Genomic DNA, 17,606 nt, shown 5'->3' with positions numbered 1-17,606 from the left:
TTTAGATAGGGTCTAATTTAAAATACTATATAAAATAAATAATGAAGACCAATTTAAAAGTTGGCCATTCTATAACATACTTTATGTTAACTTAAAGGTAAACCACCCCTTTAACTTCTCATCCCATCACTCGGGTACTCAGTAACGTATTACCATGACCCGCTTGCCAGCTGTCAAACACTGTCAATATACAAACACCATTTCACCAATGACAAGTATATCAACAAAATCAAACCCAAAAATAAACATCTAAATAAATTTCCAATATACATTAAAGGAGAACTAAAGCCAAACTAAAGGCAGGGGCGTAACTACAGAGGAAGCAGACCCTGCGGCTGCAGGGGGCCCAGGAGGTACAGGGGGCCCCATGAGGCTCTCATTGATGAGCAATTTGAACATATATTAGTAAAACAGGACAAACACTGGATATGTTGGGGGCCCTAAAATTAATTTGCTGTGGGGCCCAGCAACATCAAGTTACGCCACTGACTAAAGAAGTAGCTAGAAATGTTGTATGTTATGTTTTGGGCTTCTGTACCTGCCCAAGGCAACCACAGCCCTTTAGCAGTAAAGATCTGTGTCTCCAAAGATGCCCCAGTAGCTCCCCATCTTCTTTTCTGCTGATTCACTGCACATGCTCTGTGCTGCTGTCACTTACTGAGCTTAGGGAGCCACTCACAATATACAGTACACATAAAATATTAATGTCACAATATAAGGCTGATTAGTAATTAATACAGATAATTACTACATGGCAGCACAGAAACCAGTGCAATTAGCATCAGAATTGAATAATCAGCAAACCTGTAGCATCAGCTTATATTACAGCCAGGGAAGCTCATTTTCTGCTGGATAATTAGTGACGAGCCCTAAGCTTAGCTTCTCAACAGCCAATCAGAGTCCACTGAGCATGTGAGTGTCACAGACTAGGGATGTAGCGAACGTCGGAAAAAAAGTTCGCGAACATATTCGCGAACTTGCGCAAAAATGCGAGCGGTTCGCGAACGGTTCGCGAACCCCATAGACTTCAATGGGAAGGCGAACTTTAACATCTAGAAAAGACATTTCTGGCCAGAAAAATGATTTTAAAGTTGTTTAAAGGGTGCAACGACCTGGACAGTGGCATGCCAGAGGGGGATCAAGGGCAAAAATGTATCTGAAAAATCTGCCTGTGTGTGCTTGGAAGAGATAGTGTAGGGGGAGAGCTGTTAGTGATTTCAGGGACAGATGATAGTAAGTTTGCTGGCTAGTAATCTGCTTGATACTGCTCTGTATTGGAGGGACAGAAGTCTGCAGGGATTTGAGGGACATTTTAGCTTAGGTAGCTTTGCTGGCTAGTAATCTACTGTTCTCTTTAAACAACTGCCATACGTTGACCTTGTAGGCATTGTTTGCCCAGTTTTTTTGGACGCAGCCACTGAAGCACAGTTGCCAGAAAAAATATGCCATATAAATGCTGAAAATAGTCATTTTTCGCCATACGTTGACCTTGTAGACATTGTTTGCCCAGTTTTTTTGGACGCAGCCACTGAAGCACAGTTGCCAGAAAAAATATGCCATATAAATGCTGAAAATAGTAATTTTTCGCCATACGTTGACCTTGTAGACATTGTTTGCCCAGTTTTTTTGGTTGCAGCCACTGAAGCACAGTTGCCAGAAAAATATGCCACATAAATGCTGAAAATAGTCATTTTTTGCCATATACGTTGAGTCAACGTATGGCAAAAAATGACTATTTTCAGCATTTATATGGCATATTTTTTCTGGCCTCTGTGCTTCAGTGGCTGTGGCCAAAAAAACTGGGCAAACAATGCCTACAAGGTCAACGTATACACTACTACAGCGGTGGATACGGATTACGTAAAATATATGAATGCTGCTTGAAAAAAGTGACTCCGGTGTTTTTTCTGGAGACGGTAATATTATGGATATTTAGACAGAATGGGAACAAGGTCACACAGCTCGATGGCGGGTTGAAGAAAACAGTGTGCAAATAATGCCTACAAGGCCAACGTATACACTACTACAGCGGTGGATACGGATTACGTAAAATATATGAATGCTGCTTGAAAAAAGTGACTCCGGTGTTTTTTCTGGAGACGGTAATATTATGGATATTTAGACAGAATGGGAACAAGGTCACACAGCTCGATGGCGGGTTGAAGAAAACAGTGTGCAAATAATGCCTACAAGGCCAACGTATACACTACTACAGCGGTGGATACGGATTACGTAAAATATATTATGGCTGCTTGAAAAAAGTGACTCCGGTGTTTTTTCTGGAGACGGTAATATTATGGATATTTAGACAGAATGTGAACAAGGTCACACAGCTCGATGGCGGGTTGAAGAAAACAGTGTGCAAATAATGCCTACAGGGCAAATAATGCCTAAAAGGTCAACTTATACACTACTACAGCGGTAGTAAAAAAAAAAAAAGGAAAATAAAAAAAAAATGAATATTAAAAAAAAAAAATTAAAGTTGGTGCTGCTGAACTACTAGGAGCAGCAGATTAGCACACCAGTCCCACTCCCCAACACTGCTAGACTAATAGCACTGGGCTCTTATAGTAGTAGTAGTAGTAGTAGTAAAACAACAAAAAAATAAATAAAAGCAGTCCTTACAAGGACTACTGTTATTGCAGCAGTCAGCAGATGAGATCAGAAGCAGGACAGCTGCCCACTGCAGCTACATACAGAGCACTGCAGTAGAAGGTAGATTACTAGCCAGCAAAGCTACCTAAGCTTAAATGTCCCTCAAACCCCTGCAGACTTCTGTCCCTCCAATAACAGAGCAGTATCAAAACGATTACTAGCCAGCAAACTTTCAACTGTCCCTGAAATCACTAACAGGCAGCAGCTCTCTCCCTACACTATCTCTTCAGCACACACAGGCAGAGTGAAAAAACGCTGCAGGGCTTCGGTTTTTATAGGGAAGGGGAGTGGTCCAGGGGAGAGCTTCCTGATTGGCTGCCATGTACCTGCTGGTCTGGGGTGAGAGGGCAAAAAAAAGCGCCAACAATGGCGAACCCAAAATGGCGAACGTCGCGCGACGTTCGCGAACTTCCGGCGAGCGCGAACACCCGATGTTCGCGCGAACAAGTTCGCCGGCGAACAGTTCGCGACATCTCTATCACAGACACAGGCATGGATCATTGCTGCTATTGACAAGCTGAAACTTTAGCCTCGTGCAATAAGTTCACTATATAAAATATGGTATTTTTATCATTATTCATTTTTAGGGTTTAGTTCTCCTTTAATTAAATACAGATATGGGACATGTTATCCAGAATGCTTGGGACCTGGGGTTTTCTGAATAAAGCAGCTTTCTGCAATTTGGATAGTCATACATTGTCTATTGGAAAATCATGTAAACATTAAATACCCTACAACAATAGGCTGGTTTTGCCTCCAATAAGGATTAATTATATCTTAGTTGGGATCAAGTACAAGGTATTGTTTTATTATTACAGAGAAATTTCAAAATTTGTATTATTTGGATGAAATGGAGTCTATGGAAGATGGCCTTTCTATAATTCGGAGTATTATGGATAGTGGGATTCTGTATAATGAATCCCATACCTGTATTATGATTTTGGTTTTAGGGCTCTCTGCTGAAACCCAGTATCTGTTTATTCATTTCTGATCTCTGGATCTTAAAACAGTCGAGCAGAAACCAGTTCTCCTCCAGATCTGTTAGTCGGCTGGCTTGTGCTCGATTGTTTCGGGGGTCAGAACCACGAGTGCAGAGAATATATACAGTCAGATATTGATACTGCTGATTATAGCAATTACACTTACAAATAACCTTAAAACCATTGCAGATTTGCACATAATGGGGGTTATTAAAGTAAATCAAAAAAAAATTTTTTTTGCTATAAAATATGAATTTTTAGTGGGAAAAAAAACCCTTACATTTTTCGAGATTTATTATACCCCAGAATGGAAAAAGTCAGACTCTGAAAATCCTCCATTTTAGACTTGCTGAAGTTGTATATAAATCAATGGGAAATTTAGCCCAATTTCCACGATTGGACCTTATTTATTATCAAAAAATCACGATTTAATCAGATCGGGGACAAACTCAATAAAAACGAGTGAAAATTCGAATCAGGATTTTTTTCCCCCTGAATTGCTCTATCTTTTCGGGCTTTTTCCCGAAAAGTCTGAATTTTTCGGATTTTTGCCAGAAAAAAACTGGCGATTTGGGGGGGGGAAATCACAATTCGTATTTTAGTCCCCAATCCAATTAAATCATGCTTTTTAATAATAAATAAGTTGCAATCATGGATTTTAGTTTGGTCAGATTCCCATTTTATAGATACGGCAACTTCAGCAATGTCTCTGAACTTTTGGGTCCGATTTAAGCTTTTCAAAGTTCTTTGTCAACTGGAAAAAGGCCCCGGGAAGGTCCGAAACATTGCTGAAGTTGCCGTATGTGATTTATTTCTAGTAAATGGGAGTGCTGCTACTTTTCCACTTTGAGAAGAAGGTATGTCAAGGTGAATACATTTCTGAGTGCACCCCTTGGAAGAAAATACAAAAAGTATTGTGTGTATTGGAAAGTGATTTAGAATTGCATTCATTTCATTATGTAGAATAATTTGTGCTGCGCAAAGCGCCACATTTTATGATTGTCAGTATTTACAAGTCTGTGTCTCCTTTTAGCCATTGCCCTGACTCAAATCAAGTGTTTGCCAAACAGATTTTGTTAGAAAAGCATATCCAGTTAATGCATGGTATCAAGCACCTCCATGATAAAGAAACCCCAGAGCCTGCTACAGAGCCTGGAAGGAACCAAAGGACAGGAAGGAACCAAAGGTACATTTCATATACAAATAATCATGTATTAGTTCAACTGGAATTACTGATATAGTATCACTGTATTATTGAGTGTGATGTATAAATACAAAGGTGTATGTCAATATATATACACACACACACACACACACACAGAGGTATGGGACCCATTATCCAGAAAGCTCCGATTTAGGGAAAGGCCATCTCACATAGACCTGATTATCTTTTTCTCTGTAATAATAAAACAGTAGCTAGTACTTGATCCCAACTAAGATATAATTAATCCTTATTGGAGGCAAAACCAGCCTATTGGGTTTATATGGGGGCAGATTTATCAAGGGTCGAAGTGAATTCGAGGGAATTGTCGAAGTAAAAAAATTCAAAATTCAAAGTAATTTTTTTTGATATTTCGACCATCCAATAGGATACTACGACTTCGACTTCAATTCGAAGTAAAGTAGTTCGAATATTCGACCATTCGATAATCGAAGTACTGACTCTTTAAAAAAACTTCGACTTCAATACTTCGCCAAATTAAACCTGCCGAAGTGCTTTGTTAGCCTATGGGGACCTAAGTTTTCTAAGTTTTTGGAAGTCGAAGAAAATCGTTCGATCAATGGATGAAATGATTTTACTTTGAACGCAAAACGGTCAAATTTGGTGAAAAATTACAACAGTGTCGAAGTAAAGCCATTCAATGGTCGAATTTCGAAGTATTTATCACATCGAAATTCGACCCTTGATAAATCTGCCCCTTAATGTTTATATGATTTTTTTGTAGACGTAAGGCATAAGGATCCAAATTACAGAAAGATCCATTATCCGGAAAACCCAAGGTCCCGAGTATTCGGGATAACAGGTCCCATACCTGTATATCATTAATTAAGAATTCCCTAAAGGAATATGTTCTTATTGTGTCAGTTTCATGCAGTCAACCTCTTTCATGTATTATTTAGGGGTTGTCTTACTTTCATTACTTCATGTTTTATTAAGTCAATTAGGTTGCCTCTGTTTGCTAAATGAAATTCTGTTATCCAAAGAAAAAATACAATAGAAATAAATAATACCCCTTAGTTACTGAAATTAAAAATGGGTGAAAGCATTTTATACACTGATAGAGCTACCACAGTCAGGTACTAAATAAAAAGTATTTGAAGTGGTTTTTGATATATAACCGTTTTTAATTCTGGGGCCTCATTTATTAATGACCTGGGTGCAAGTACTAGAGCTCCTTAATGCCCATTCAGACATGCTTCTGGGGCATAAAAAAAAATTCAAGGCGAAGAGTGCAATGCTGGCTGACTGACGCTTTACCAACTGTCAGAGGTGAGTTCTTAAAAGAGAACTAAACTCTAAAATTGAAACTGGCTAAACTGGCATATTTTATATACTGAAGTTATTGCACCAGCCTAAAGTTTGAGCTTGTCAATAGCAGCAATGATCCAGGACTTCAAACTTGTCACAGAGGGTCACCATCTTGGAAAGTGTCTGTGACACTCACATGCTCAGTGGGCTCTGATTGGCTGTTGAGAAGCTAAGCTTAGGGCTCGTCACTAATTATCCATCAGAAAATGAGCTTCCCTGGCTGTAATATAAGCTGATGCTACAGGTTTGCTGATTATTAAATTCCGATGCTAATTGCACTGGTTTCTGTGCTGCCATGTAGTAATTATCTGTATTAATTACTAATCAGCCTTATATTGTGACATTTCTATTCTATGTGTACTGTATATTGTGAGTGGCTCCCTAAGTTCAGTAAGTGACAGCAGCACAGAGCATGTGCAGTGAATCAGCAGAAAAGAAGATGGGGAGCTACTGGGGCATCTTTGGAGACACAGATCTTTACTGCTAAAGGGCTGTGGTTAATCAATTTCACAATTTTCACAGTCAGCACCCTCACCTCCAAAGTACTTTAATGTGATGCACGTCCAACGGTTCCCAACCTCAATCCGTTCATCAATTCAAATTGTAGTAATAGACGGCACCAGTCATTGGTTTGTTGTCTTAAAATGCCTTTATTGGGACATAGGCTCTGACCCCACACACCCGGCAACGTTTCAGACCTCTCACGGTCTTTTCTCAAGCTTGAGCTGAAACGTTGCCGGGTGTGTGGGGTCAGAGCCTATGTCCCAATAAAGGCATTATAACACAACAAACCAATGACTGGTGCCGTCTATTACTACAATTTAAAGGGCTGTGGTTGCCTTGGGCTGGTACAGAGGCACAAAACATAATGTACAACATTTCTAGCTACTTCTTTAGTAAGGCTTTGGTTCTCCTTTAAATACATAGGTTCTTTGCACCTTGCACACAGTGGTGCTCCCTAACTTGCTCATCAGGGGATGGGTGTGGGAAGGGAGAGGGGATGCCTATGGTGGTGCGGTAGAGGAGGGCTGTATTCTAGTCCTGTGCCACCCTAGGCATCGGCCTCTTTGCACCCATGCACAAATGACAAAAGTGACTACAAAACTTTACCCTCCATGACCTGCACCTGATTCCCCCAAAGCCCACAGGAATAAATCCAGTGGCAGGGGGAGAGGTGTTTGTTTTTTAACAAAAAATATATTTACCATATAGGCATCCGAAGGCTGTCTCCTTAAAGTTGCTGCCTGAGGGACAGGCCATCAAGTGTCTATACAGTAAATATGGCTCTGGGGTACAGCAAAAACATGGTGACCTTGCACCTGTTTTTTGCTTTCAGCACCTTGCCCCACTCCTATTTTGTACAGGTATGTTCTGTTCTAGATCTGTTATCCAGAAATCCGTTATCCAGAAAGCTCCGAATTACAGAAAGGTCATATCCCATAGACTTGATTTTATCCAAATAATCCAAATTTGATTTCCTTTTTCTCTGTAACAATAAAAACAGTAGCTTGTACTTGATCCCAACTAAGATATAATTAATCCTTATTGGAGGCAAAACCAGCCTATTGGGTTTATTAAATGTTTATGATTTTCTAGTAGACTAAGGGCCGGATTTACATAGTGGGCGCCCCTAGGCCCACTACTGTTCGTCGGCGTCGCCCCTGTCCCCTCCAGGGGGACAGGAGCAATGGGGATTGGCGCAAGGGAAATTAAAAAAATTATTGTGTCTCCAGCACATCCCCAGTGTTTTTGAACCAATGTGGGTGTGGTTGGACAGCATGCCGCCCCCCTAAAATCCTGCCGCCCTAGGCCCGGGCCTAGGTGGACTTCCCACAAATCCGGGCCTGAGTAGACTTATGGTATAAAGATCTAAATTACAGAAAGATACATTGTCTGGGAAAAATCCAGATACCGAGCATTCTGAATAACAGGTCCTATACCTGTAATATAAGGAGAGGAGAAGTCAGCTGGGAGTCTTGTAACCCAGGAGTGCCCATACTACATTTATTTTACATTTAGCGATGTCCCATTATGATCTTCATCCATTATATCACTTTTAGCATTCTGTTCCATGGAAAATATTTCTTAAATATTGGAATGTAATTAAAGTCGCAAAGAGAAAAATAATTCGCACCAATAAGAATAAAAATACACCTCTCGCAATGTAATATTGTTCCTTAAACTGTTATTGCATTGCAAATTTTAATTGCGCACTCTTAAGAAGTGTTTGAAGGTGTCGTAATCTTTTGGAGCAAACATCGCAACTTTTTCAGTAAGAAGTTTTATTACATTTACTGCACACACTATAAAATTCGCAAACAGTCTTCCACTGTCGGACGTGGTCGATAAACAGTTTCCGGGTTCGCAAAAGCTATATTAAATTCGCGCAAAGCAAAATTTGTTCGCGCAAAGGCATAACTTTTCGCATTGCGAATAGTTTTTCCGTTAACGACTTTTATTACATTCCCCCAATATTGTTTTATAAGAGAATTTATATAATGAATAAAGTACCCCCTTTTGTAAAATATAAGGATATTATAAGTTACCGAGGAGTTTCATGACCATATAAAAGTACGAGGCCGAAGGCCAAGTGTTTTTATACAGGTCATGGAACTCCGAGGTAACTTCTAATATCCTCATATTTCACAACTAGTGGTACTTTATTTATTATAATACACAAGTTTCAGTGAGTCATGTGACAGAAATGACATCAGAACTCACCGTTTATAACTGATGACATCAGAACTCACCGTTTATAAGGATATAATTAACAAGATATTCATGGCTTTTGTGTATTATATTACTATAATTAGGGATGCACCGAATCCAGGATCCGGTTCGGGATTCGGCCAGGATTCGGCCTTTTTCAGCAGGATTTGGATTCAGCCGTATCCTTGTGCGTGGCCGAACCGAATCCTAATTTGCATATGTAAATTAGGGGTGGTAGACAAATCACTTCAATTTTCATCACAAAAGAAGAAATTTTTGCACTTTTTCCTTTGCTGCCCCTAATTTACATTTGCAAATTAGGATTCGGATTCGGTTCGGTATTCGGCCGAATCTTTCACCAAGGAATCGTGGGTTTCGGGCGAATCCCAAATAGTGGATTCGGTGCATCCCTAATTATAGTAATATAATACACAAAAGCCATGAATATCTTGTAAATGATATCCTTATAAACGGTGACTAGTGATGTCATCAGTTATAAATGGTGAGTAGTGATGTCATTTCTGTCGCATGACTCACTAAAACTTGTATTATAATAAAAAGTACCCCTTGTTAAAAAATATGAGGATATTAGAAGTAACCTCGGAGTTCCATGATCTGTATACAAGCTCTCGGCCTTCGGCCTCGTGTTTTTATATGGTCATGGAACTCCTCGGTAACTTATAATATCCTTATATTTTACAATAGGGGGTACTTTATTCACTATATATTTAAAAACAACTATTTACCTTTACTCTTATGTAACCTTAACAGAATAAATATCTGAATGAAAAGAATAAAACGGAATGGTAATTTAGTCAAGCTGTTTGTTGTCTTGAGATCTAAATAAAGGTCTACTGGTAGATCCCAATCTACATTTTGGACACCCCTGTTGTAACCCATCCCTGCAGCCTTGTGCTTGTGGTTAGATAAATCCCTGTTGGCTTCTAATACCCTTATACCTACAAACAATATGTTAAGAATTGTGTGTCTGTGGCAGTGATCGCCAACCAGTAGCTCATGAGCAACATTTTGCTCCCCAACCGCTTGGCTGTTGCTCCCCAGTTGCCTCAAAACGTTCTTATTTTTGAGTTCCAGGCTTGGAGGCAAGTTTTGGTTGCATAAAAACCAGATGTACTGCCAAACAGAGCATTTTGTAGGCTACCAGTCCTCATATGGGCTACCACAGCCCTAATTTGGCACCATCCAGGAACATTTTTCATGCTTGTGTTGCTCCCCAACTCTTTTGAAAAAGGTTGGGGACCCCTGGTCTATGGAATGTAGGTAACAGGGCCATAATCTTATTCAACTCAGTCTTGCTTTAAATTTATTTTTGTAACTAATAAATTATGTTCTCTGATGATTAGGTTCCCACTGCGAAGCGCAAGTTAGAAGAGGTGGAATTCAGACCCCCGAGGGGAGCCATCACTCAACCTCTCAAGAAGTTAAAAATTAATGTCTTCAAAGTGCACAAATGTGCTGTCTGTGGTTTCACAACAGAAAACCTTTTCCAGTTCTACAAACACATACCCTAACACAAATCCAACGGCTCCTCGTACCAGTGCAGAGAATGCGGCCTTTGTTATACGTCGCATGTCTCACTCACAAGGCATCTCTTTATTGTTCATAAGTTAAAGGAGCCTCAACCTTTGTGGAAGCAGAATGGCTCTGGAGAGAACAAACCAAATGCAGAAAAAGATGCAGCAGACCCCATCACCTCTGACAGAACATGCAAAGTCTGCAGGAAAACATTTGAAACTGATGCTGCCTTAAACACTCACATGCGGACTCACGGCATGGCTTTCATTAAGTCCAAACGAATGAGTTCAGTCGAGAAGTGAAATGAAACGGGGAACGACATTAGAACTGATATATAATTGTACATTTCGGAAACCTTTTTGGAAAAACTCAAGTTTGTACTGTTTAACCAAACAGGGAAGGTAAAGATTCAGCGAGGCCCGAACTCGTGATTGGTGGCAATATGTAGTTTAATAGTATATCATCTTCTACATAGGACGCCTAATTGTATTCAATGGGAAATACGATGTACAACACAAGTGTAAATGTTACTTAATTTTGATACTCTTTGTAAGGCGCTTGTATGGATGTATATAAAAAAAAAATTTGTTTCATTTATATAATATATATATATGTAACACCTATTTGGGCTGCATAGCACACAAATAGTTAAACTGTCCAGCTAGCAGTAGAAGCATGGGTTACACTGCGACTCACACAACAGGGTCAGGGCCTTCGCCATGTGGAAGTGTTCCCTCTATGGTGTAGTGCAACTACATCCCCCCAGGCTACTGTGCACACAACAAAAGATGGGCGCCAGGAGGTTCTTGCAGTAAAACAGAAACGGTTTATTTAACTATGCACAAGGCAAGTGACCACAGGTTTAGTAGTCACACAGGAGCTGAGGCAATAGCACATTTCTCACACAGAGCTGCAGCCATTAGGCATTTCTCACAGAGGAAAGGTCTCCATTAGGCATTTGCAGTATTCACACACATTCCCTCCTGGAAGTTGTCAGGAAAGCAGCTTCTACCCTACAGTCCCTCCTCACTGAGGTCCCTGACTGGAGGCAACACACAGAGCCTCTGGGAAGCTCCTCCCTTTCTGCAAATCCTTGTTGGAGCTTCAGCTGCTCTTTCTCTCTCACCTCTCTGCCTTTCTCTCCTAGAGAGACTATGACAAGTCTGCCCTAGTGTATCTGTTCCTCATTCACGGGGTTACCTGGTCCCCGACTTCTTCTCCAAAGCACATGGGCCTTTCTGGGCCTAACTGTACCCAGGCTCCCCTGAGCACACCCAGCTGGATCACCATCCACAGGCCAAAGAGGAAGTGGCCACTCCCTACACTCACTATATAGCAGTGTAGCAGGGGAGTGTCATTCTCTCCTGGCAGATCACTCGAAGAAAAAGGTGGGGGCCTTAAAGCTGCACGACAGATTACCCAGTAGGGGCCCCTACATATATATATATGTGTGTGAAATTTCCATGGCCATGTTGCACCTTTGCTAGTCTGATTTTCTGAGACTAAAAATAAACACACTCAAAGGCAGTTTCGGGGTGATAGAATAGTTAAAGGGGAACTAAGATTAAGATTTAATACAGTATAAACTTCAGCATACTGAAATAAGAAACTTTGTAAATAAAATCAATTGAATATTCTGCATAGTTTTTGAAATAATCAAGTTTATCTTCACTATTCCTCTCTCATCATCTGTTTCTCTTCATTCTCTCTTCATGCAGCAGTTGGGTGTCAGATATTCATTGACTGTTAGATCCAATATATCTTATAGGGGGGCTAATTTTCCTGGCAAATGTGCGTTTGAATCCTATATTAAGCATTGCTGCCATAGTGACCATAGAGACCAAGAAAAGTGCACAAACTACAGCTGGCTGACTCCTTATTTCCACCATTGCTAGTTAGTAAAAGCCTAATCGTGTTTTTTCATGATTTTGTTTAATATCATGTAAAAGGAGACTGTCCTATGGACCCTGGGACAACAGTGGGTCAGTCTGACTTGGCCCAGTCTGATTTGGTCCAGCTTGAGGGCAGCCAAATGTGGCAAAGATTGTTTTATTTGGATATTTTGATCTTGCTCACAGTTAATTATGTCAGACCAGGCAGAAGCACAGTAAATGTTCCCAACAACCCTTGATTTTCAGTGCCATTCTCAGACTCTGTTTAAAATATTCAGCCACTGATAACACCATTAGAAAAGGTGAGGCCTTAATAGGGTAAGGGAGATAAAGACTGAATCTGTGTTGGGCAAAATATAACTCTATAACTCTAGCATGTGTTAACTGTCAAACAGCATTAGGACTATGTGATGGTAGTTTCCCTTAAATCAAATCGATTTATTTTATTTGAAAACCCTCAATTTTTGCTATGACGTTTCTAATTTAATTTATTGTCATAAAAATAGGAATGTTGACAATCTTCTGTTAACTGAAATGCTTTTATAATCGAAAGAAAGAAAGAAAGAAAGAAAGACCCATCTATCAAAGCAAATAAAATACTTTCAGAAGGAAGAGAAAGAAAGAAAGGAAGAAAAAGAGATGGAAGGAAGGAAGAAGTAATAACGAAAGATGAAGGAAGAAAAAAAAAGTCCAAACCATGCCTTCCATGAGTAGAAGAATTTAATAAGGGTAACATATATGTGTGAGTGTATATATTGATTGTATAGAGGTATATCATGGAAACCGTAATAGAATGTTGTATGTTGTACATTGTAAATGTTTTGTTTATTTGCCATAGAATTAAGCTTTCCTTTGCACACCTTCATGCATTGTTCCTTAGTGTTCTCTATGCAGCTTCCTGCTCAAAGATTGAGCTCAAATGCACAAAGTAATGGATAGCACTCCCAATATCAAAAAAATAATAAAAAAATGTATTACAAAAAATACAAAAAAATTATACAAAAATAATGAAACAAGGAGCCCAACGCGTTTCGACCTTAAGGGTCTTCCTCAGGGGCACAAAATAGACAAGATAACTGGGGGATGCTTGGGAAATACAATTTTTTTACAATTTCCTGTGTGCTAATCCCCAGTTCTCCAGACCTGCTTAAAATTTGCATATGTGCATGAATAAAGGAAAGGGGGCGGGCAACGAACGACAGCAGGCCTAGGGGCACCCATTATGTAAATCTGGCCATGCCCCTGACGATCACTTGTGGTACATTCCAAATGCATATATACATATAAATATGTCCAGTCCAGTGGATTCCAGAACCATTCCAGTATCCATGTTTTCAAAGGCTAGCCGGCACATTGACTGAATTGTACAACAACTGGTACACACCACATATGATACACAACCTGCATTATGGCCCAGTTATATTTTGCCAATATTACTGAAGGCTGTGGACAATATAATGTTGTATAAAACCAAGTGAAGTAATAATTATAAAATATGCTGCCTATTAAATTAAAATGCATTTTAGAATCTCTGTTACTAGCTGTTAGCCATCACCAAATATACAAATTAGGACAGGACAAATTTTCCATCAGTGTAGTACAGTCGAGGCTTCACCTTTTGTAGGTTTATGTTGTACCATAGCACAGGGGCTCAAAGCTATATAAACTCCAGCTACATTATAACAGAGGCTCCATATCCTTTGCACATTTCTTGTGAAATTAGCTCTTCTGTTACTTAATTAACCTGCATAATTCGGAAGATGAAGAGGTACAGTATTGTTATTGGATACATCTATTTCTCTGTGAGAGTTCTAGGGTTTCTTTTTCTTTTTTTTAACCCATTTTATACCTCTTATATATATATATATATATATATATATATATATATATATATATATATATATGTATATAGCTTGAAAAACGTTTTTGTAATTTTTTAATATATATATATATAATACACAAAAGCCATGAATATCCTGTAAATTATATCCTTATAAACGGTGAGTTCTGATGTCATCAGTTAGAAACGGTGAGTTCTGATGTCATTTCTGTCACATGACTCACTGAAATTTGTGTATTATAATAAATAAAGTACCCCCAGTTGTAAAATATGAGGATATTAGAAGTCACCTCGGAGTTCCATGACCATGAAACTCCTCGGTAACTTATAATATCCTTATATTTTACAAGAGGTGCAAAAATGGTTGCTTAAGCTGCAGTTTAATTTAATCAAGGGCTGCCTTATTCTTAACGCGTTTTGTTTCAGGTCATTTTATTTGCACATCCAAGTTGTATTAAATTATGTGGAAAACAGGAAACCAGAGACGAGCCTTATTCAGTGGAAAGCTAGTGTATAAATTGTTTTACTGCCTTTTCTTTTAGGCTTTCCAGCTGTCTGGGTTAACAGGTAGTACGAATGTAGTGGATCATTTGCCTAATACCTCTCTCTCTTTATGGGGGTTATTTACTAAGCTCCAAATACCCGAAATTCCCAGAAATCCGAAAAATTCACGATTTCTTTTTATAAAATCAGACTTTTAAAAAAATCACGAATTTTTCGGAATTTATTAAACCCTGAGGGCTAAAAAGCCCGAATATAAAACCACGGCATCTCAAACGTGTCGAGGTTGCATAAAAGTCAATGGGAACTGTCCCATTGCTTTTTGGTTGTGTCGGGGGTTTTGGGCAATTTCACAATGTTTTCAGAGCTTTTGGGTGAAAACTCACGAAAAAATCGTGAAAATCTGAGCTTTTCCCGCAAAGCAAATTTTCGGGAAAATGTAATTAAAAAAATGTAATTAATCGGGTTAGATCGGAGTTTGTAGCAGCCGATATTGAGATTTCGGACCTTTATAAATAAACCCCTATAAATCACACTGCCATGCTTCTGGATTCACCCAATGAGTTAGTAAGGAGTAGCATACAAATCAATGGCGGGATTAGGCTGCTGGTATTGCTGCTGTGTGATTTCCCATCTCTGTGTTTTTAGCCAATGTTTTCTTAAAATGTTCGAAAGACACAATGGAGTACCTGTCCCATTCTGAGTAAGTCATCTCTACTATATTATTGTCAACACTTCTTTGGTTGTCATATAATTCAAAGAGCTTTTCGTATTTATGTTTTGAAATACACAAGGGGTTCTCTACAATACCACGGGTTGCAAGTGCTAGAGCACTACTTATTCAATAAACCAGGCAATAATTAATAGTTTTAATTAATAATTACAAAATGGAGAACTGCTGAAAAAAAAAGTTAAATACTTAAAAAAAAAACACAAAAAACAAAACATTGACAATTGTCTCAGAATATCACTCTCTTCATCATACTAAGGGGCGTATTTATTAAGCCTCAAATTTTTCTGGTCGAGTTTTTAAGGGAAAAAAATCCACATTTTGAAAGGAAGATAAAACCCCAAATTTTTAAAGGAAGATAAATTATGCTCCAAACCTGCTAAAAATCCAAAAATAATCCAGCTAAAACTTCTTAAGGTCATGTAGAAGTCAATGGCAGCTGTATCTTTTATAATTATATTGTCATTCAGTGGCATAACTAGATATTACCGGGCCCCACAGCAAATTATTTTTCAGGCCCAGAAATGTTTAGAGGTTGACTTGTTTTACCAATATTTATTGAAATTGTATATGAATTAGGGCCTCATCATGAAGCCCCTATATCTCCTGGTAGTGATGTGTGGGTCAGGGTTTTCCTGATCCCCATTCGACCCTAACCCGCCCTGCTGCAGCCCGCACCTGGGCTTCCGGGTTCCTTTTATATACCCGCCCCCCAATGATGTCACAATGACGACACAAAAGGGGCGGGGCGAGCAGACGCGAGACAATAAAACCGGAAGTCGGGTGCCAGCATTTGAAGGTGGCGGGTGGGGGGAGCAGGAGAGTGAGTAGCAGTGCGAGGTTGACCCGAACCCTCCCGGCTGCGGGCCTCCCTGCAGCCGCAGGGTCTGCTTCCTCTATAGTTGTTGTCATTCCTTTCTCTTTTTTTGTGTTACTGTTCCTTTAATCCTTATCGGAGGCAAAACCAGCCTATTGGGTTTATTTAATATTTACATGATTTTCTAGCAGACTTAAGGTATGTAGATCCAAATTAAAAGATAGCTTATCCAGAAAACCCAGGTGCTGGGTATTCTGGATAACAGGTCCCATACCTGTATAACGGCACATGGTGTACACTGGCTGAGACACATGAAAACCTTGGCAGCAAACCCTCTAAAACTTTGGACTTTTACTAGTCAGAAAAGACTTCTTGGCAGCAGACAAAGAAAGGGTTAATAACAACTGTTCCCTTGACATTAACAGTATAATTAGCCTTTTTTTGTTTGTGCAATTTAATATTTGTAAGATTAGCATTTTCTGTTGAAGGCTGTTATCCAATTTGCATTGATTTACTCCCAGTGCATAACATGGCAGTACGTTTAATGTATTAAAAAAAAAAAAATCTACTATAATTGACTGATATGATTTTTAATAGAACGGCAATGTGGCTTCCATTCCAAACTTTTTATCTGCAAAGCAATCTGTCTTTAATGCTTCAATCCATCGACTTCTTTAGCGTCTGTCTACAAGTGAGATAAGTGAGATCCATGAGAAAACAAAACAAGTTCATTTTATAGCTTTTATTATTGCTGAATTTATGTGGACACCTGCCTGCCCAACGTTTCATTTCAAAACCAAGGTTATTAATATGCAGTTGCTCCTCTTTGCTGTGATAACTCTACTCCTCTGCTTTCTGCTACATTTTGGAATTGGAATCGTTTGGGCACTGATGTTGGGCCTGACTTGCACTAGGTGTTCAGTTGGGTTGAAGTCAGGGCCAGTCAAGTTATTAAACTGCCATCTTAGCAAGTCAATCCTTTATGGGCTTTACATGGAGTGCATGGAGTTACTCTTCTACTGAAAAAGACAAAGGGACTTCCCGAAAGAAGGAAACACTGAAATATCATAGAATGTCATTGTATGATGTAGTGACACCTGTGTCACGTATGGTGGGTGTGGCTTAAAAAACCAATACAGGTTATCTGAAAAGCCATTATCCAGAAAGCTCCGAATTATGGAAAGGTTGTCTCCCGTAGTCTCCAAAATAATCCAATTTTTTTTTTTTTAGAAATTATTAACTTTTTTCACTGTAATAATGAAACAGTAGCTTGAACTTGATCCCAACTAAGATATAATTAATCTTGATTGGAGGCAAACAATTGTGTTGGGTTGGTTTATTTCATGTTTACATTATTTTCTAGTAGACTTAAAGGAGAAACAAATGTGCTGTTCTCCTCATAGTTAATTGCTTACA

At 39.1% G+C, this 17,606-nt stretch overlaps 1 pseudogene; it reads left to right on the top strand.

Annotated features, from left to right (window-relative positions):
* The window catches only part of LOC108705449, a 33,979-nt pseudogene extending 23,157 nt beyond the window's left edge, over window positions 1-10,822 (top strand).
* The last annotated feature ends 6,784 nt before the right edge of the window (window positions 10,823-17,606 follow it).

Source organism: Xenopus laevis, chromosome 1S (assembly GCF_017654675.1).
Source record: "Xenopus laevis strain J_2021 chromosome 1S, Xenopus_laevis_v10.1, whole genome shotgun sequence".
In the NCBI taxonomy this organism is placed as follows: Eukaryota; Metazoa; Chordata; class Amphibia; order Anura; family Pipidae; genus Xenopus; species Xenopus laevis.
This window is presented reverse-complemented; position numbering and strand designations above follow the sequence as displayed.